The sequence below is a fragment of the Barbus barbus genome, assembly GCF_936440315.1.
Source record: "Barbus barbus genome assembly, chromosome: 14".
Taxonomy (NCBI): Eukaryota; Metazoa; Chordata; class Actinopteri; order Cypriniformes; family Cyprinidae; genus Barbus; species Barbus barbus.
The window spans coordinates 15,783,930-15,806,858 of record NC_136742.1 but is presented as its reverse complement, the minus strand read 5'-3'; the positions used below and the strand labels follow the sequence as shown (position 1 = coordinate 15,806,858).

The window sequence follows — 22,929 nt, the reverse complement described above, 5'->3', positions numbered from 1 at the left end:
TTGTAAATGAGAAAGAAGTTAATGTGCCTTCTAAAAATCTATACAATTAAGACAGTAATATTTATTCATTTTAAATTAACAATTTATATGCTTGATTTATCCCTTTTCATAAAAATTATCTAAAGACTGAAATGCTGTTGTAGAAGATTTTTGTTTTTGTGAAAACCTGTATCTGAACTGTAAATCATGTCATTTTATGGCTTAATACTCATAGACATTGTCCAACCCTGCTCATACTGTTCATTTTACTTGTGCAGCTCTTAAAATAGGTCATAAATTGCCTTAAATAATTTTTTTTTAATTCTGCAGATACCCTGTAAATAGTGAAATAAAATTCCTTCTTTCATATTTGTTGATATTTGTGTATTGAAAATATTTTTTGAAAATATTTTGACATTTTGCGAGCCCTGTATTGGGTATGATTAGGAATGTTGAATATGGTCATGTAGAATATGTGCTTTATATGCACTAATAAACAGCCAATATGATAACAGGCATGCTAATAAGCAACTAGTTAATAGTGAGAATTGGTCCCTTTACTAAAGTGTTACCCTTGGTTCTTACAGAATCATGCATCAAACAGGTCCAGGATCTCATTTAATGCTGAAAAGAAAGTGCAAAACACTACAAGAAGCCCTGAATGTAATTTCTCTACATTGCAGTTACAGTTTTTTTTTTTTTTTTTTTATCGAAATGTAAAATTAAATAAACAATGTCAGCCAATTCCCATACACAGAAAAAAAACAACTAATATTGGCTCATAAATGATAAAATATTACTAATAAAATTGTGAATCACGACAAAAATGGCATAACTATTTAGCTAAGTTTAATCAGAATTATCGATTACTCTCTTATATTAGATCACTTCCTAAAACAGATGATCAGAGACGGTGGATTGCAGTAGCAACTGTCAGCTGAATACAATGACAGACACACACTCACAATCAATCTTCCTCTTCTTAGGCCACACGCGAGATACGAATAGTTCATCTAACTTCCTGTTACACCAGAACAGCCACAAAAAACAAAACAAATAAAAACTAGACACTCACCAAGCTTCATCTTCAAAACAATTTCACTCACACTCTCCTGTATATAAATAATACACATGCACATTTATAAAACACTTCACGTCTGAGACCCCCAAATTTTCTCACACAAGTATTCATGTCTTTCACTTACATTTACACTTTTCTTTTAAGTCGCTGAGACACAGTCTTTACAAGTGATAACAAACCCAACGGAACACACAGACACAAAGAGATACTTTCCCAGGACAAGGAGAGGCTTGTTTTCTTTGGCAAGGCCAAGGGCCAGAGCCAGAAGCCAAGCAGTAACAGAGGAAAGACAGACTGTCCAGAGTCAAGTTAAATTGAAGAAAAGAACACACACACAGACGCACCACAGAACAACAGAGGAGGAACACCTAAAAAAAAGAAGGGTACTCTCATCCACACTTTTTGACTACTTTGGGCTCTTAATATATTGATTTGAATGCTAGACTAGGCTGACATATACACAATCGCAATATATAGGCTACATTAGTGTTGTCAACAGACCCGGCACTTCGGTACCAAGTTGGTACTAAAAATCATGATATCAGGTTTTTTTTCAAGTACTGGTGGTACCGAGTACCCGGTCAATCCGGTTCTTGACCCGTACAGCCCTATGATTTTCGCGATGCAGAAAACGCGGACGGAACCTCGGAATCCTGTTATAAAAACTGAATTTACAGTTTAACACAGAATGTCACGGAATTTGTTCAAGTTTAGATGAATTAATCAAAAGTCATTACACTTAAATCAAATCGCCATATGAACTAGTATCTGTAAATATTAAGCCCCAAAGTCGATTCAAATATGAATCCTGCATATTCTGTGTCTCTGTGTGAATGAATGAATGAATGGCAGAGACGCGCGGTTTTGTTTACTACATGGACTGAAGCGCGTGACGCTCGCAGAGATTTCAGCATCTGCCGTCTCAATGAGGACATAAATACATAAACAACATCTCCAGAACTATTGTCACTTCACTAAAATTTTACCATTTTGAGTAAAACCATTGTCAATTTAAAAGGTATTCACGGCAAAATAAAAGTTCGTTTTTACTTAAAGGGGGGGTACAATACTGTTTCATGCATTCAAAGTTGTTTACACTGTTAAAAGAGTTGGATTCTCATGTTAAGCATGGACAAAGTTTCAAAAAACTATTTGGACGTATAACAGAGTATTTCTGTACCAAAAATCTCACTTCTGGGTTCGTACAAGTTTCGGAGAGTTTCTTTCGATCATGGCTCTTGCTGACGTAAACGACGGTGGAACTCCTTATATGGGCATTTCTCCCGGAAGAACGCACCCGTGCACGCATCGATCAGAGCGAGAGCGCACCCATCAACGCGTTTCATTCGGCAGCACTGCACGGGACTCGCTCGAGAAGAATGTCTCTAAACAAGTGTTTTTTTGGTTGTGAGGGAAAGATAACCTTGTTCGGCTTCCCAAAAGAACCCAGCGTTACGTGAACAGTGGATGCAGTTTGTTTTTCGGGGCAGCAAAGAAGTTTCTCAAGTGTGTGTGTTGACGAACGTTTTATAAACAAGGCCCAGTTCGACGCTGGATTTGCACCTCATTTGATACTGAAAGATGGAGCAGTCCCAGCTATAAAAGATCGCGGTCATGAGTCAGAACTGCAGACGGTAAGTGAAACGGCATTAAATGTCTCTGTTGGTGATCAGCACAAATGCTCGTCACTCTTTAGCTCCGCCCACAGCACGCCTCCAGGAGCTCGGCTTTTTCCGGAGAGAATCGTAAAGCTCTATCTTTCTTTTATAAATATGATAAAACTAAAGACTTTTTGGAGATATGAAGGATGCAGTACTACTCTTGTAGGTACTCAAGATTAACATGAGATCGGGTGAAACTGTGTGTTTTGTCCCCTTTAAAAGACATTGTGCCAGAAATATATTTATAATACAGGGCTCGACAGTGCGAGCATTTCACTCGCATTTGCGACTAAAAATAGATGTGTGCGAACTAGAAAATGTATTTAGGAGCACAAGTGCGAATACAAAACAAAATACAAAACAGCCTAACTTATACAGTAGCCTATAACAAACGTATTAATTTATTCTGTTTATTTATGGAAAAATTGCGATGCAGCCTCATATGATTGCTTCAGAACTTTAAAAAAGCAACGGTTTAATTTAAATGAGCACAGATGAGAAGAAAAGCGGAGCGAGTTAAAGTGAAGACGCGCTGAATGACGCACATTCGCCACTAGAGGGCGCTGCCGTTGCCCCGGTAACCCAGTAAACAAATCAGCTGCGCTACTTTCCTAAAACTGTGTAAATAATGTTTCACACTCACAGTCATTTAGATATTTATATTCGCTTTAGTCTTCACAATAGCATCAAATAATTCTTACTTAAAGACTTAATGAGCTATTTATTTTCAAACATTTTTTCTAAGCTAAAACATGGCCCATCCACTGATCTATAATAGAGAACAGTGGGCCTATCTATATATCAACGACTGATTCGTTATTATTGTTCAGTAACACAAGTTCCATTAGTTAACATGAAAAAAACAATGACTGTATTTATTAATAATGATATCTTAATTTCAACTTTTAATAATACATTATAAAATCAAAAGTTGTCTTAACATAATTCAATGGAGCTAACATTAACTAACATAGTTGTATTTTTTATTAATCAACATTAACAAAGAATATTAACTACTGCAACAATTAGCTATTGCACATTTTTAGTTAATGTTAACCTGCTTTAACTAATGTTAACACATGGGACCTTACTTACCTATTGTTCTTTCGTTCATTTGAACAATCTCTTGCACTCTAATCTTGAAACACTTGTTTACTTTATATTTTTATGTATTTTTTTATAAAAGTCTTTTAGTAAATTATCTTTAATAAAGTTATTTAACCTGTTAGGACAACACTTTTTTTCACTTAGAAATTATATATTGTGATTTAAAAACAAAAACATATACTGTGACAAAAGCTTCAATGATTATTGTGAAAATTTTATACCGACACAGTTTAATAGGATTATAACTAATTACATAATTATCCTATTAAATAGTGTCTGAAGTAAAATTATTTAAAAACCTTGTGTACTTTCTGTATTCTGATAAATTAAATAATTGTGCTTGTAAAGGTCTCTTTGTATCCCCTTATTAAGCTAAAACACCTCATTTGAAAAATTTGCATTGCGCCCCTAAATTGTTTTAATGCGCTCCTAAATTTTTTGACTTAGGAGCACATGTGCTCCTTGGGGAAAAGGTAAGCGTCAAGCCCTGTAATATATAATATATAAATACTATTATTTAACAGAATGTTTGTGATACTACTACTACTGTTGAATGAAATTAATAAAATGGTCTGAGATGAGATAGGGCCATGCAAATTCCAATGGTGACGGCGTGTGATGCAATAGAGAGTCCCGCTGACTGAGCTGGACAGCAGATCACTGCCTAGAGGGGAAATCTCTGTCGAACTCCCGTCCATACACGCACAAGAATGGGGAAGAGCAAGGTCTGACAAATGAAAACAGGTCTGTTTCCAAAGAGGTGACAGATCAGGAAGTGTTGATTAAGACATAGACTGACAAAGAGGTGTGACAGCTAATTTAGACAGCTAAATTATAGGCATTTCCTTTGTTTCAGAATGCAGGAAACAGTGGCAGGCACATTTTTATATACACTCACCGGCCACTTTATTAGGTACACCTGTTCAATTGCTTGGTAACACAAATTGCTAATCAGCCAATCACATGGCAGCAACTCAATGCATTTAGGCATCTAGATGTTGTGAAGACAACTTGCTGAAGTTCAAACCGAGCATCAGAATGGGGAAGAAAGGGAATTTAAGTGAATTTGAACGTGGAATGGTTGTTGGTGCCAGACAGGCTGGTCTGAGTATTTCAAAAACTGCTGATCTACTGGGATTTTCACGCATAACCATCTCTAGGGTCTTCGGAGAATGGTCCGAAAAAAAGAAAATATCCAGTGAGCGGCAGTTGTGTGGACGAAAATGCCTTGTTGATGTCAGAGGTCAGAGGAGAATGGGCAGACTGGTTAGAGATGATAGAAAGGCAACAGTAACTCAAATAACCACTCGTTACAACCAAGGTATGCAGAATACCATCTCTGAACGCACAACACATCGAACCCTGAAGCAGATGGGCTACAGCAGCAGAAGACCACACCGGGTGCCGCTCCTGTCAGCTAAGAACAGGAAACAGAGGCTACAATTCGCACAGGCTCACCAAAATTGGACAATAGAATATTGGAAAAACCTTGCCTGGTCTGATGAGTCTCGATTTCTGCTGCAACATTCAGATGGTAGGGTCAGAATTTGGCGTAAAGAACATGAAAGCATGGATCCATCCTGCCTTGTCTCAACAGTTCAGGCTGGTGATGGTGTTGTAATGGTGTGGGGGATATTTTCTTGGCACACTTTGGGCCCCTTAGTACCAACTGAGCATCGTTTAAACGCCACAGCCTACCTGAGTATTGTTGCTGACCATGTCCATCCCTTTATGACTACAGTGTAGCCATCTTCTGATGCTACTTCCAGCAGGATAATGCACCACAAAGCTCAAATCATCTCAGACTGGTTTCTTGAACATGACAATGAGTTCACTTTACTCAAATGGCCTCCACAGTCTCCAGATCTCAATCCAATAGAGCACCTTTAGGATGTGGTGGAATGGGAGATTCGCATCATGGATGTGTAGCCGACAAATCTGCAGCAACTGCGTGATGCTATCATATCAATATGGACCAAAATCTCTGAGGAATGTTTCCAACACCTTGCTGAATCTATGCCACAAAGAACTAAGGCAGTTCTGAAGGCAAAAGGGGGTCTAACCCGGTACTAGCAAGGTGTACCTAATAAAGTGGCCAGGGAGTGTATTACTTTTATTATTATTATTACTACAACCAGGGTAAATGTACCGATCAAGCTCACGTACCCATTAAGCACACTTCCATTTTTTAGATCACATTATAAAAACAAAAAATGTATTATCCTACTTGATGTCTTAACCAATCACTGTGTTTGTTACTATATACCTCCTATAATTTCAAGTCATTCAGATCATTGCACACTGAGATATGAGTCTCCATGTGTGCACACTGTCTGGTGGTCATTTTGAAAGCTGTCTAAAAACTTTCACCAAAAGAGGAGCCCCTTAAACGTGCGTATTTTTTTTGTTTTGTTTAAGCCTTTATTTTGGGCAAGTTTCACTACTAATGCAAAAGTCTAAACATTCATCTCTTAATTTTACAATATTATAACCTGGAACATGGATGTGGGATATAATTATTATAGTTAGATAGATACCAAAAGATAGTTTTAGCAACATAGCACAGATGCTACAGAACACAGTTAAAGGGAAAAGGGAAGTGGTGTGTGGCCAAATATGGTGGCCCATACTCGGAATTTGTGCTCTGCATTTAACCCATCCAATGTCCACAGTAGAGAACATACACCCGGAGCAGTGGGCAGCCAATGCTGCGGCGCCCGGGGAGCAGTTGGGGGTTCAGTGCCTTGCTCAAGGGTCTCACCTCAGTCGTGGTATTGAGGGTGAAGAGAGAGCTGTTTATTCACTCCCCCTGAGCTTAAAGGGTGAACTACTATGAAAATCGCACCGCTTCAGTGTGACATCAAGAAAAAGTTAATAATATAAAAATAATAATAATGTAAAAAGATAGTTAATAATAGTTGTTCATGGTAAAATATGTATTAACTTAATACATAACCTAGACTATTTATTTAGCAAAATCTTATTTTAATAATTACATGAAATTTATTAAAAATTATTGCTGCTCCAATTAAGCTCAGTGTGCTCTCTTTAAGCTCTTCCACATTGAACGTCTATGTACATACTCCATAAACGGTCTTTAAATATTAACTGATGGTTGTCACTTTAAGTTAAGTTAATCAGTTTTCTATGGATTCTGTCAACTCAAATCTGCAGACTGGCTCTGATCTTTGGCAACTAGCATCAACTTCCTCAGACTGTAAATCTGTGGGAAATCAGGGCAGAAATCGTGTAGCGTATTCCCGCCATAAGAGACTATAGATAAGTTGGCATCCATTTAAAAAGAGGTTTCATAATGAGGCAAATTTCTGTGTTCATCCCCATGAATTAAAAATGTTTATTGGTTTGTTTTATTGGTTTATTTTATTTGATTTTTGAATGCGTTACTTAGCTGAACGTGGATTAGTCTAGATGTTGCAATGTGCTTGACACTTCACTATGAATATATAACCGATCGACTTGAGTGCCTTGTTGCTTGATTTTAGTTGTTTTTTTGTGATTGACTTTGTACATTCAAATAAAAAAATGTAAAAAAAAATCAATTATTCTTTAAAAATTTTCCTTAAAATAAACAACAATATTTAATAAAACATGATGTGAGCTTAATGGGAACAGAATCAGAATGAACTTTATTGGCCAAGTATGTTTACACATACAAGGAATTTGTTGTAGTGACAGAAGCTCCACAGTGCAACAGAAAGACAGCAACAGGACACAGATAATAAAAGAATAATATACAAATATCCAAATAGGCAATGTACGAAGTAGCAAAAACACAATATATAATATAGACAACTATGTATGTACAGGTCAAGTATGTGCAAATTAGAAATGAGAAAATAAAAATAAAATAAGTGAGTGTGGTGAATGGATAATGTATTATAGTTGTGTGTTCCACGTTTATTGTTGAGTGTTCATGAGATGAATTGCCTGAGGGAACAAACTTTTCCCATGTCTGGTCGTAATGGTGCTCAGAGCTCTGTAGCATCGACCAGACGGTAACAGTTCAAAGAGGGAGTGTGCTGGATGTGAGGGGTCCAGAGTGATTTTACCAGCCCTTTTGCTCACTCTGGATAAGTACAGTTCTTGGAGAGTGGGGAGGGTTGCACCAATGATTCGCTCAGCAGTCCGGACTACCCTCCGTAGTCTTCTGAGGTCAGACTTGGTAGCTGAGCTGAACCAGACAGTAATTGAGGTGCAGAGGATGGATTCAATGATGGCGGAGTAGAACTGTTTTAGCAGCTCCTGTGGCAGATTGAACTTCCTCAGCTGGCGAAGAAAGTACAACCTCTGCTGGGCCTTTCTGACAATGGAGTCTATGTGAATATCCCACTTCAGGTCCTGAGGGATGGTGGTGCCCAGGAATCTGAATGACTCCACTGCAGTTACAGTGCTGTTCATGATGGTGAGTGGGGGGAGAGCAGGGGGGTTTCTCCTGAAGTCCATGATCATCTCCACAGTTTTAAGCTCCAGGTTGTTAAGACTGCACCAGACAGCCAGCTCCTTAACCTCCTGTCTGTAAGCAGACTCGTCACCGTCCTGGATGAGGCAGATCAGTGTGGTGTCGTCTGCAAACTTCAGAAGCTTGACAGAGGGGTCTTTAGAGGTGCAGTCGTTGGTGTAGAGGGAGAAGAGCAGTGGGGAGGGTACGCAGCCCTGAGGAGCCCAAGTGCTGATGGTACAAATGCCAGATGTGAATTTACCAAGCTTTACTAACTGCTGTCTGTCTGTCAGGAAGCTGTTGATCCACTGACAGACAGAGGTGGGGACGGAGAGCTGGGTTAGTTTATTCTGAAGGGTTTCCGTGATGATGGTGTTAAAAGCGGAGCTGAAATCCACAAACAGGATTCCTCACATAAGTCCCTGGTCTGTCCAGATGCTTCAGGATGAAGTGGTGCTTTCCTTCTTTTGTTCTTTCTGAAGACCTGGCACACATCTTCTTCGCTGATTTGAATTGTAGGTGTGGGGAGAGGAGGGTTGCTGGAGGTGTTAATGGTTGTGTGGAGAGGTGTTCAGGGCAGGTGTGGGGTGCTTTTTCAAAACAACAATAAAACTTGTTCAAGTCGTCTGCCAGGTGTTGATTCTCCACAGTGCTGGATGCACATATCCTCACAGAAACTGATATAAGATGTTACAGTCTCTGTGAGCTCGTCCAGATCGATGTCAGCGGCTTCAAAAACAGACCAATCAGTGAGAGAGAAACAGGCTTGTAAGTCCCGCTCCGTTTCATTAGTCCATCTTTTAACAGATCTACAGGCTTTGCAGATTTAAGTTTCTACCTGTAGGTCGGAATAAGATGTACCAAACAGTGATCAGAGAGTCCTAAAGCTGATCGTGGAACCGAGTGATATGCGTCCTTTATTGTTGTGTAACAGTGATCCAATATATTACTGTCTCTGGTGGGACATGTGATGTCCTGTCTGTATTTTGGCAGTTCACGGGAGAGATTTGCTTTATTAAAGTCCCCGAGAATGATTAAAACAGAGTCTGGGTATTGTTGTTCTGTGTCTGTGATCAGATCAGCGAGTTTCTGTAGAGCTGTGCTCACGTGCGCTTGCGGAATGTAAATACTCATGAGAATGAACGAGCAGAACTCCCACGGCGAATAGAACGGCTTGCAGTTAATGAAAAGCGTTTCTAGATCTGAGCAGCACATCTTCTTTAACACAGTTACATCTGTACACCACCTCTCATTGATGTAAAAGCACATCCTGGCGCCGCGCAATTTCCCCGTTGATTCTGCGTCGCGATCTGCTCTGATCAGAGTGAAATTAGGCAGATGAATCGCGCTGTCTGGTATGTCGCCATTTAGCCAGGTTTCTGTGAAACACAGGGCAGCAGAGTTAGAAAAATCCTTGTTTGTCCAGGACAGCAGAAGGAGTTTGTCCGTTTTGCTGGGTAGAGAGAGGAGATTCGCCAGATGGATGCTAGGCAACGCCATTCGAAATCCACGCTGTCTGAGCTTCACAAGCATGCCAGCTCTCTTTCCCCACCTGCACCCCCTGTAGCGTTTGACCAGAGCTACGGCTCCGCCAACTACAATGTCCAGCAAAACGTCCGAAAAATCAAATTCCGGTAAAAGATTTTGTGGTGTGTTCTGCCGAATGTTCAACAAAAACAAAAACAGTACAAACACTGGAGAGCAACGCACAATAGCTGCCATCAGCGGCTCCATCTTGTCAAACTTTGTCAACATCTTGTCAACAGGGGTGTGCTTAAAGGGTACAGAAATTTACCCATTAAACACAGCCAGACTTTTTTAATTTAATGACGTACATCTTAATTGAAATGCTTTTGTCATTTAAAACAATTTTATATTTTTGTGTGAGAGATTAATTTTATTTTAACATAACTTTTTGTACTGAAACCAATATCTTGTGCACTAAAAATGTCTCAATGTTGATTTTGGTGAGCTTAATAGGTACGTTTACCCTATTTTTATTAAAGGTTTATACTTGTTCCTCCAAAAAAACAGGACTACAGTAGGGCTGTAACGTCCCAGTCGATTAGTCGATTAATTGGTCGATACGGTCTGGTTCGACCAAAAATCTGATTGGTCGATTTTTTGCCGCCCTCATTTCATCAGTTTGGCCGCGCTCATTTCATCAGGTGGAAAGCACTAATTGCTAATGGGGGTATTTTCAGAGCACCCCCGTTTCACAGGTAACAGTCTGTTTTCAGAACACCCCCATTGTTTTCACTTTTTTTGGATTAGCCCAACCCACTGGAGAAGAGAGACAGATAAGTAGGCTTTAGAAGGTTTGATGCTGAATATTATTTATTTAATAATAAGCTAGTGTCAATAAAACAAGAAGCTGTCTCCTTCCAAAGAACCAGTGCTAATTTCGTTAACGAAGAGGACGATGAAAAATATTCGTTAACGAACCTTTTTTCTGTGACTAAGACGAGAAGTTGACGAGATAAAATTAATATCTGATGATAAAAACTATGACGAAATGTATGCGCGTCTTCGTTAACGAGACGAGACGGGACTAAAATGTTATTTGAGGACTACCGGACATTCAAAATACATAGGCTAAGTTGACTGTCTTGTCTTTTAAAATGTGCGTCCCTGTCACTGGATCGCAATCAGATGAGGGGCGTTTGTATATCTAGTCACAGTATGGCAGCCGCAGTGGACGGATACGCTACCAAAACGCAAACTAGCGATCTGAAACAATGGCCTCAGCAACTGAATGGTTATAGGGATAGGGTGACCAGACATCCCGTTTTTCCCAGGAGTCACAATTCGTTGTTGATTAACTTAAAGTTAGTGAAGGCGCGATAGGCGGAATCACTCTGATAGAAGTGCTCCACTTTCTCAGTTCTCACACAGCGCGCGATCAGTTCTCAGTTCTCACAATATTGCGCAATTGCGCTGTGCCCACTGTTTGTGTTAGTTTTGAGCCTAAGATGCTTTATTTTTCAGTTATGCACTTTATTTGGTTTCTGCTCTTGTTTGTTTAATAAATATAATTTTTTTTATTAAAGTGGACGCGCCTTTTGTGTTTATTAAGAGTAAAAGCTTTAAGTCTATTCGTGTCTCAGCCGCGAAGCTGAGCTCTTATGTTCAGCCTCGCTCTGTTCGAGCTGCGCAGAGCGGCTGAAATGATAGTGTCTGACAGTTATACTTATAACATATGACAAAAATAATTTTCTAAATTATGTTGCACATTCCTCAAAAGTTCTTGTGATATCACTAGTTGACAACATAGTACTGTTTTCAGAAATCACAGGCTATGATATTGCGCAGGTGCACGTGATGCACCGCTGTCAGAGACGACAGACTCGTGTGTCAGACTCATTTCAGTGCAAAATAATTAGGTCAAAAACGATTTAATATACTCCAAATAGCCTATTAGTTTTTTATGTTTATTTATAATTAATTTAGGCAGACAACAAGGCTACCAAGTACTGAGCACAGTGTGTATCTAATTAATGTAACGTACGTTTTTTTTTTCTCCACAACGTCATTTTTAGTCGATTTTTAGTCGAAAGTTTCAGGACTTCAGTCGACCAAGATTTTCTTTGGTTGATTACAGCCCTAGACTACAGCCAGTTATTCTATTTTGAAAAAGTGCATTCCGTGTCAGAATGTTCGTTTTTGTTTTGGGCTGTGTGATTCCACCCACTGGCAGTTTACCCACTAATATTTTGCCAGTCTGGGTTGCCAGAAAACAGCGTAATTCAGCCATGGACGTGAGCAAACAAACTGGGCCGGAGATCAGACATTCTACCTGATCTAAAAAGCCGTAGCATCCAACTAAAAAGCTCTGTGACCATAGGCATATTAAAACTAGGTTTGTGATGGTGAGGAAATTCATTGCATACATATTTTAGCATTAGGCTAGCATGCTAATAGAATGATCGATAGAACAATCCATAGAACGACAGATATACAGAGAGATAGATATGCACAACCCATGACATTGTCTCAAATCAATAGTACAATACATTACAAACCAATAAGCACCAACAGTAATTTAATAACAACACACAAATACAACAATATAGATATGTAACTACACAGACAGACAAAGAAACAGATCAGGAAATTTTGCAGGCCAGATCTGAACCTGCACCACCCATGACTAGCATAACATGAGATGTGTATTAACTGCTGTGTCACAGCTCTGTCAGCACAGGCATACTTTGCTCAGACAAAGCCATCGGTTAAATGGTTACCATAACACATCAGGGAAATTCAGGGGGGTAAAAATAATCTGCTTTGAGATGCATTCCTCAAATTGCACCCGATTCATCAGTAGGAGATGGAAATAAGCTTAAACATAACAACATCAGTCATTTTCCATACAGCACCTTTAATGACAATGCAAATTAACTCCACATAATATAAAACACTAAACTCATGCTTCCCGTAAGACCTGATAAGAAACCTTTATAGACCTACGTTCAGACACACATACGCAAATAAAATGCTATGTCGCTAAGGCCAAGCTGGAAGAAGAAATAAACCAGCCAACTAGGTCATCGCTCTGACCTTCGACCCTGAAACTATAACAAGATTAAATGTTTAGTTTCTCTAAATTAGACTACTGCTATGACTTTGCTTATACCCAGGGAGTTGTGCAAGATCTTTTATGATTAACAACACAAAAACAAAAATCATGTAGAGTGACCGACATATAAGTTTGGCAGCAGCTGCTGACTGCATTAGGGAGAGAAACAGCTCTGTCTGCTTTTATCTGTCCTCTGTAAATCTCTCTCTCATATGCTGATATTAGTGAGAGTAATCCCTTGTTCTTGTCTTAACTATGGAGAGAGAACCAGACGGCAGAGATCATGCAAGCATGCATGAGTTCAGAAGATGAGCCACAGGGATGAATTATAGGGGGAAATGCCACTCTGTAGGGCAGAGAGGAAGATGATTGGTCCGGATCAGACAGAACCCGCAGCCTGGGCATTAATAATGCACTCTGTTCCCTGTGTGCACTGTTAGAGTTTCTCCTACTGCAGTACTTCACATGAGCACCCAATGCAAACTTCAGCATTCACACAGCAGGGCTCAACAATAAAGTGATCCATAGTGCTGAGCGATATGATGATATAATCATATATCGATGATAATACCCAGTCTCAACAGCAAAGTCAGTTAACAGACGATTATTGATAATATTGGGGGGGGGGGGAATGACAAATGAAAAAATAACATGAACGCTGATGGCAAACTGTGTCTGTATATGCGACTATGCTGTGGAAAGACGTACATTTCTAGTTAATAATAATAATAAATTTTATTTAATGGTGCATTTCAGGACACCCAAGGACACCTTACAACAGAAACACAAGCAATAAATCACCAATACATAAAATAAAAAATAAATAAATAAAAACAGAAAGGATTACAGTGAATAAGCAGATTTAAAGATGTAAGTTTTGAGTTTTGATTTAAAAATGTTGATAGAGTCCAACTGACGGATATGAATGGGTAATGAGTTCCAGAGTTCAGGAGCAGCGTGACTGAAGGCCCTAGCCCCCATTTTGACCATTTTAACTGAAGGAATAGACAGGAGACCAGAAGAAGAGGAACGGAGGGCACGAGAGGGACTGTATGGATGGAGCAAATCAGACAAATATGTGGGAGCAAGATTACAAGGTGCCTTAAAAGTGAGGAGAAGGAGTTTGTATTGAATTCTTTGGAGTATCGGGAGCCAGTGAAGTTGGATAAGGATCGGTGCGATGTGTTCTATTGATTTTGTGTGGGTAATAATTCTTGCAGCAGAGTTATGGACATTTTGAAGTCGTTGGAGGAGCTTTTGGGGTAAACCGAAAAGAAGGGCATTACAGTAGTCGAGACGTGAGGTGACAAGGGCATGAACAAGAACTTGGGTTGAGTGCTGAGTGAGTGATGGGCGGAGTCTAGAAATGTTACGTAAGTGGATAAAAGCCAATATAAAAAATATGTGAAGTAAAAGAGAGAGTAGAGTCCAGTATTACACCTAAACTTTTGACCTGAGAGGAGATAGGGACCAGACAGCCTTCAACATCATGCATTATTTATAATTTTTGTATCATTTTGCCAAATTATTTTGTAAGTTAACATTGCAAGTTAATAGTTTTGGCTATACATTTTGTTCTGCAGACAAAAAACAAAACAAAACTGCATTCTGTATAAATTCAAAATAGCCAGTGATTTCTCTCATTTTAAAAAGACTAAGTATTCTTTTTTTTCGATCTGCGGTTTAGTTAAAGATGATATGATATGATAGGAGTTAAAAAAGATATGATGCTTTTTTAAAGATAATTATTTGGTGTATTTGGTGTAACAGAATATGTTGACATGCTTTAAGGTTCAAAAAACACATTATTTTTCAAACACTGTACATTAATGTAGGTCCTCTATGACCCCCCCTCTCTCAAACGCTTCGTTTTCTATAAAGTCCCTCCTTCCGACTAGAGGGTGACACGGGAGTGGATTTTCAAACCTCTCCCGTCCCACTCCCACAAAGAAACTGGGGGAAAATCCCGTCCCGTTCCAATCACGTGTTTTTTGTTGTTTTTTTGTCCGGAATCTGTCAGTTACATTAAAAATACAGTACAGATCACAGCGTGCCCACCTTAGTTGAATAAAAATCCAAAATGTAGTTTTTTGTTATTATACTGAACTGAAAGCCAGCTTAAACACTGCACAGTGTGCATTGCACACACATTAAATTTAATGTAAACCATCCATGCTAACATACACATTTTTCTAGGCTATTTGAATTTTTTTAATTTGAAAGTAGACATTTCACTATTTTTCATACACGGAGTTTCGCGCTCAAGTTCACAGAGACCTAGACGGCAGAAGCGCATCCTGTTTGCTTTAATTACTTTACAGAAGCGTTTTGCTGTTATTCTAACAGGGCTCGACAGTGCGAGCATTTCACTCGCATTTGCGACTAAAAATAGATGTGTGCGAACTGGAAAATGTATTTAAGAGCACAAGTGCGAATACAAAACAAAATACAAAACAGCCTAACTTATACAGTAGCCTATAACAAACGTATTAATTTATTCTGTTTATGGAAAAATTGCGATGCAGCCTCATATGATTACTTTAGAACTTTAAAAAGGCAACGGTTTAATTTAAATGAGCACAGATAAGAAGAAAAGCGGAGCGAGTTAAAGTGAAGACGCGCTGAATGACGCACATTCGCCACTAGAGTGGTGTTGTCACTAGTGTTGTCACGATACTGGAATTTCTAACTTCGATACGATACCTTGAAAAATATCGATACTCGATACCATTTTCGATACCACGGAGAAAAAAACTGCCACAATATTAAGGGGGTAATTTTTTTAATTTAAAGATAAATGTAACAAGTCGAGAACATGCGGTATATTTTACATGAACAAAAAAATGTCTTGAGGTACTGCATTTGTTGATTTATTTATTAATCTTAGTTAAATGTTAATTGAAACTAACGTTTACTAATACATGTACTAATTAAAATCCAAAGTTCTATTTGTTGATATTCTCATTTGCTTCATAACCAAAATATTTCCAGATATAGGGCCCTATGAAATCCGTTTTATTTTTCCCCAAATTCCATTAAAAAATTTTCTACATTCAATTTTTTCCATTTTAATTTTTCTGGACTCTTTTTTTTTTTTAATGGTCAAATTAAATGCTATTAATCTAAAAGCATGTCTAATTCATTAAAATCATGAAAATTATACAATTTAACATTTAATTTATTAAAAGTGTAACAAAAATGACACGTTTAGGGCCGTATGAAATGTTTTATTTTTTTCTCACCTTATGTTTTATTGTTACCAAATTCTGTGTTTTAGCATGTCTATTATTTGAATGCATACAAACAATTTTTATTTATTCTTACAGTAGCCTTATGAAGTGTGTTTTCCCCCTCAGAAATTCTGTGTTGTGTATTTAAATTTTACTGGATATCAGATGAAGGCATAAAATAATTTTAATTCATTTATATTTGAATTAATGAAAATTAAACATTTACATTTTTGGCAAATGAAGGGGATTTACTATTAAAATTTAAATATTTTGTGATTATTTAAAAAAAATTAACAGTAGTAGTAAGAAGTAGTATTATGCACATTCTACTAAATAATAGTAATATAGCCTATTTCTGGCACACGGTCTTTAATAGGCTAAGTTAAACCGAACTTTTATTTTGACGGGTTGCCGTGAATACTTCTAAAGTTCTGTGTGTGTATGATATGACGCTAGTTTTACTCAAATTAAATGGTAAAAGGCTCGTAAAGTGCCTTTCAGATCAGTTCTGGAGATATTGTTGATGTATTTATGTCCTCATTGGGACGGCAGACGCTGAAATCACCGCGAGCGCCACATTAGTAAACAAAACCGCACGTGCAGCACATTCACACAGAGACCCGCAGAACATGCAGGATTCATATTTAAATCGACTTTTGCAGCTTAATATTTACAGATACTAGTCCATATCGCGATTTGATTTAAGTGTATGACCTACTTTTGATTAATTCATCCAAACTTTGACAAATTCCGTGACATTCCGCGTTAAACTGTAAATTCCGTTTTTATGACTGGATTCCGCGCGCGTTCTCTGCATCGCGGAGATCATAGATCCCTACAGATAGCGCTCCTGCTGTGTTCTTTAACAACCAGAGCAGTCATCTTTCTATTCACTTCACTTTTGCTATTTAACCAGAGCGAAGGAGACGAGTGCGGTCACGTGTGGTGCTTGGAGAGAAGTGAAAGTGACAGCTCGGCTAGTATCGGTGTATCGATACTTCGGGAAATTAATATTGGTACCGTTCAGATATTTCAGTATCGATATTTATCGAAATATCGATATTTTTGACAACACTACACTAGAGGGCGCTGCCGTTACCCCGGTAACCCAGTAAACAAATCAGCTGCGCTACTTTCCTAAAACTGTGTAAATAATGTCTCACACTCAGTCATTTAGATATTTATATTCGCTTTAGTCTTCACAATAGCATCAAATAATTCTTACTTAAAGACTTAATGAGCCATTTATTTTCAAACATTTTTTCTAACCTAAAACATGGCCCATCCACTGATCTATAATAGAGAACAGTGGGCCTATCTATATATCAACGACTGATTCGTTATTATTGTTCAGTAACACAAGTTCCATTAGTTAACATGAAAAAAACAATGACTGCATTTATTAATAATGCTATCTTAATTTCAACTTTTAATAATACATTATAAAATCAAAAGTTGTCTTAATATAATTCAATGGAGCTAACATTAACTAACATAGTTGTATTTTTTATTAATCAACATTAACAAAGAATATTAACTACTGCAACAATTAGCTATTGCACATTTTTAGTTAATTCGCTCCTAAATGTTTTGACTTAGGAGCACATGTGCTCCTTGGGGAAAAGGTAAGCGTCAAGCCCTGTTCTGAGTGCACTCAAATAAACGTAGAGTCTTCACAGATTCGAAAGATGTATTAGGCTACTTTTATCTGTATAACCAAAAATTACGGAGATTGTAAGAGCAAGTGAGTGCACCGGCGCCTGTCCTGCAGCGAGCGCGCTATTCAGCTTCCAGTCTCCACACATACACTTTAATAGCGCACATTTCTCTAGGTTAACAACATCTTGAGTGGCCATGTAAAGTTGCTACTACATATATCTTTCGGATGAAAAGCCATATTTGAGGTCGATGAATGATAGGGGAGCGTTTGGATGTCCTGCCCGAGTGTATTACTACAGACCAGCCGTTAACAATCTGTCCGTCACGGACTGCGCCATTCACTTAACCAGCCACACCAAAGCAAACAGGAGGAGAGCATAAAGACACAGGGAAACTAGAATTGAGTTCAGAATTAAAATATATATTTTATAGTTTATGTAAAAGGTATATTTGTGTATAAAGTTGGGTATCATTACTATTCCCGGTCCCACCCACTCCTGCTGACATTTTTTCCAGTCCCGTCCCAATCACGTGATTCGTAGTGATTTTGTTTCCCATCCCACGGGAAAAATGTCAGCCTCTACTTCCGACAAGCACAGTCTGCTCTGATTGGCCAACTGGCACAGTGCATTGTGATTGGCCGAACACCACAAGCCGCATCGGAAATGTAACGCCCCTTTCCATAATCGCCAGCTTCAGCTTTCAAAATTAAATACAGTTAATAATGTCCTTAGTTTTACCCTCAGTTCAAGCCGAAAAGGGGAACAGAGTCGCGTGAGAGACACAGTGATGATGCTCGTATGTATTTGCAAACAAGCTGCGATTAAGACGATTTCTGATGGGCTGTACATGTCTCTCTCTCTCTGGTCACACACAAGCCGCGATTAAAGGATTAGTTCACTTTTAAAAAAACTTTTGCTGATAATTTACTCACCCCCATGTCATCCAAGATGTCCATGTCTTTCTTTCTTCAGTCGAAAAGAAATTAAGGTTTTTGATGAAAACATTTCTCAATATAATGGACTTCATTGGGACCCAAACGGTTCAAGATCCAAATGACAGTTTCTGTGCAGCTTCAAAGGGCTTTAAACGACACCAGACTATGAAGGTCACGGTTGACGTAAAATCCAAAATTTTCTTTTAGGCTTTTTAATATTAAAACACCCAGGATACGCACACGAAATGGGCATTTTAAACGATAAACTGACACAAAGACATTTGAATATGTGTATATGGTCCTCCTTCCCCACATTTGTAAACACTGACTCAGTACTTCCGCCTACATCAAGCGTGACCTTTTCAACGTCATTGCGTATTACGTGACGTCACGAACGCGCATCACAGAACAGAGCAAGGCAAGCATTTGTGCTTATAAAACTTAAAACTTTTTTATTTATTTTTGAAATGACCGATCGAACACACAGTGTCTCCCTGACAAGGCTGCTTCAACACTTCAACGCATGCGGTTACTGAAAACACGCCTTATGCAAATATTTCCACATCGTGATGTAGACATGTGGGGGCGTGTTTGAATGAGCCGTTTAAGGGGGGCATGGCAGAGTCTTAACTTTGATAAAGAATATCTCTTTGGTTTTGGTTTTATCTATGCACGAACAGCTTGTAACACTACAAAGAGAAAGAAACGAGAAGGAGAAGAAAGATGCCTATGTGCATTCATCATGCATTTAACATTTAAAACTCTTAACATTCTTAAAAAAAGAATGCGGTTCTCATCACAAAATGAAATTCATTTCAAACACAAATTTGATAAAAACACAATCGTGTGAGCCAGCGTGCGTAGATGATATAATGCAACCTGAAAACATACATGCAGATAATCACATAGTAATACATGTGCACAACGCAGCTGTCAATCTCGCCATCTTATCCATCTATGAATTCCTGGGAATCGTCCCAAACAGATCACATTTTTCGGAATAACCATCATGTCATTTGTCCGTAATATAACAAAGTCTGTTCTAGAAGAATGCTGTGTTAATTTTCTTGGCAATCTCAGCGAGACAGCTGATGTCAGATCTGCGGTGTCACAATGGCGAGCTCTAAGCACAGTAGGCGTACGGAAAATACGGTCATGACGGTCATCTGCAACTCTCGTCGGATGGCCGAATACACAACTCTGTGTCAGTTCACTTAGCAAATGCAATTACACAACACCCCTGAAGGGCACAAGAGGCCAGGGGCAAAACGATGTCTGATTATTTCATTACTTCTGGGAAAAAGATAGGCCATTAAAATGCCTCTTTCATCTGTGGTAAAAAATCCAGCTCTGTTAGGCCCAAGTTCCAAAATGCCCACATGTGCATTAATTTGCCACCTACACCAGACTGTCCGGCCCCACTCTTACAAGACCCTTTATACTGTACCAGACAACAGATGACTCAAAAATCAAAAGCCCTCACCGTTTCTTGTTTCATTCTTTCATGACAAAAGTATTAAAAAACAAGGTTCTCATGAGAAAAAGTGAAGAATCTGTTTCACATGCCATGCAAACATGTAAAACACGACTGTAATGTAAACTAGCCTATATCATATTTTCTGATTGCAGCTGTTGTGATTATGCCCTTAATAATTTATTAAACAAGAGGGCGTAAAAACACTGCAACCTAAGGCACATTTAGATTAAAATTTAGGATGGCGGAGCGAACCAATTCATCCCTTTCCCTCCCTCTTCAATGGGAGGGAAAGGGATTACGACTATATTGCACTGTAAATCTCTCTAATTTATGTGGAACTAATTACCAAGGAGCATTAGTTGAAGCAATTACTAAGAACACATATTAAACCAGGTAATTTACTCTGTTATCAATGCAAATAGCACAGTATACTGTCACTAGGATGCTTGTAAAAACAAAATTAATAGGAAATGGTTCTTGAAATATTCAAGCAGTTCATTGTGTGGTAAAAGGGATCCTCGTATGATGTCAAGGAGGACAATATATCAGACATATCAGATCGGTCTTATATCAGATCTTGGTCTTGTAGGGTTGCATAATATTGACAAGAAAAACAAACACTCACTGCTCTAAATTTGAGTGTTTATTTAAATTTGTGTATTATATATATATATATAACTTCTAAAGTCTCTCATGGTCACCAAGGACATTTATTCAATCAAAAACATAGTAAAAAAAAAAAGTAATATTGTGAAATATTAATTTCAATTATATATAATCATAAATAATTGTTTTCTATTTTAATATATTTAAAAAATGCTATTTATTTCTGTGATGCAAAACTGACTTTTCAAGAGCAACTACTCCTGTCTTCAGTATCACATGATCCTCCAGAAATAATTCTAAAATGATGATTTGCTGCTTGAAATAATAATTTCTTATTATTATGAGCTATATGTTGAAAACAGTTGTTTTATATTTTTGTGGAAACTGATGCATTTCTTTTCAGGATTCTTGGCCTGTTTAAAATAGACATTTATAACAATATAAAAATATTTACTGTCACTATTCAACACCATTACGCATCCTTGCCGAATAGGAGTATACATTTCTTTAAAAAAAAAATCTTGCTGGCCTCAAACTTTTAAATAGTAATGTATTATGAATTATAATTACAGAATTTGACAGCTACAAACATTGTTTTAATTTGTTATATTTATACCAACACTATAGCATTTATAGCAATTATTTAGCCTTTTAGTAACTGAGGTCTGCAAACAATAATCGTGAAATTTCACTGCACCTGTTTTTATTGTTATTTAACATGATTTCACTTGAAACATGCAGAGATTTCAGATTCAAAGCATGCTTCTATATCTATATACCTCTACATTTAGGAGCATTAATTGAAAGAAGGCCCTAAGCATTTAACTCCAATGCAACAATCCCATGCATCAGTCTCCCACCAAACCCCACTACAGTTTACAAGAGACACACTGCTGTCATTAAGCAGTAAGCAGGAAGAGTTCATACTCCTATCAGACCTCAGATCAGGAGTGTGAACTCTTCTCTTGCTCACTGCTGAACAAACTGCTCTCTCACCAAATGCTGAGAGGCTGGCTGGGACACTAGAGCTGTTAACATCATGTATGGCTCATGCACATGTTTGCATAGCACAAGCAATAAACATCAATGAGCCTTTCAAGTGAAAGATTTGATTAGATGAACAAGATAAAGGAGAAAGATGTGGTCTGGATTGAAACATCCAGCATTAACAGCTCCAGGGTTTTGCTAAAATTTCGCACTTTTCCACTAAAGCAGATTAAAGAGAAAGCAAATTAAAAGATAGTTTTATGTAATTTGGGAGTTTCAAACAAAATAAGAGTTGTTAATGAACACGACTTGGGGGCTTTAAACTCAGCCTAACGGCATCCTGTTTCTAATACCGCAAATCTTTATATTATGACTGATATTTCCACCAAACTACAGTTTTGTAACAGTTTCCCCCTTCAGTTCAGCTTTCATACATTTTGCCCTAAAGACAATTTCTCCAGTTTTTTTCTGATTGGTTAAACGCAATGTTGCTCACAAAACTCCATGAAAAGTCACATAGTGAGCTGTGCATTAAGACTTTAGTTTCATATGGTCTGCTCAACTCATGTACCTTACCAATGATGTCCAAAAACGCTGTCTAGGTAGACAGCTCACTAGATTTTGTGACACAGCCACTGACTGCACTCATCTTCGCTTCAAATGCGGATCGACATAACATAACTTGACTACCAACTGATAATATCCTGCGAAGGAAAGTACGAGATAGGACAGCCGTTGAGCGTTAAAAGTGAGAGCTGGCTCTCTCGGTCTTACATTAGAGGCTGGGTATTTGATGTTAGTCAAACAGAGTTCGGCCCTTCTTACCTTTTTTAGAGCAGCTGCGCTGTTCCTCGTCAGTTAGCCTGCTCGCGCTAGCGCTGAAAACCCGATGGCTCTTCTCTCCAAAAGATGACGAGAACGACTCGAGCCTTACAAAAACAACATTTCACATCCGTTGACCTCTAACGCTCGATCTTATAGCTAATCTTCTCGGTCTTTTTTCGCAAAACACCTAAAAACTCGACGAATGACAACGTGCCCACCTCCCTGTCCATCAGATTGGAGCAGCGCTGGCTAACGGCTTTGACAATCCGATCTTCTGATTGGGGAGTCGCGGTGTCAAGATTGCGGAGCTAAGCCCCGCCCCGCCCTGCGCTCGCAGCTATA

General features: G+C 38.3%; 1 protein-coding gene across 2 annotated transcripts in view; it reads right to left on the bottom strand.

The window, feature by feature from the left end:
- Positions 1 to 22,855, bottom strand: part of LOC306880188 (protein furry homolog-like) — a 123,136-nt gene extending 100,281 nt beyond the window's left edge. For both annotated transcript variants that reach the window (XM_079433527.1, XM_079433526.1), the window contains exon 1: positions 22,588 to 22,855. The gene's annotated coding sequence lies outside the window, so the exon portion shown is untranslated. The remainder of the gene's footprint in view (positions 1 to 22,587) is intronic.
- Positions 22,856 to 22,929: the final 74 nt, after the last annotated feature.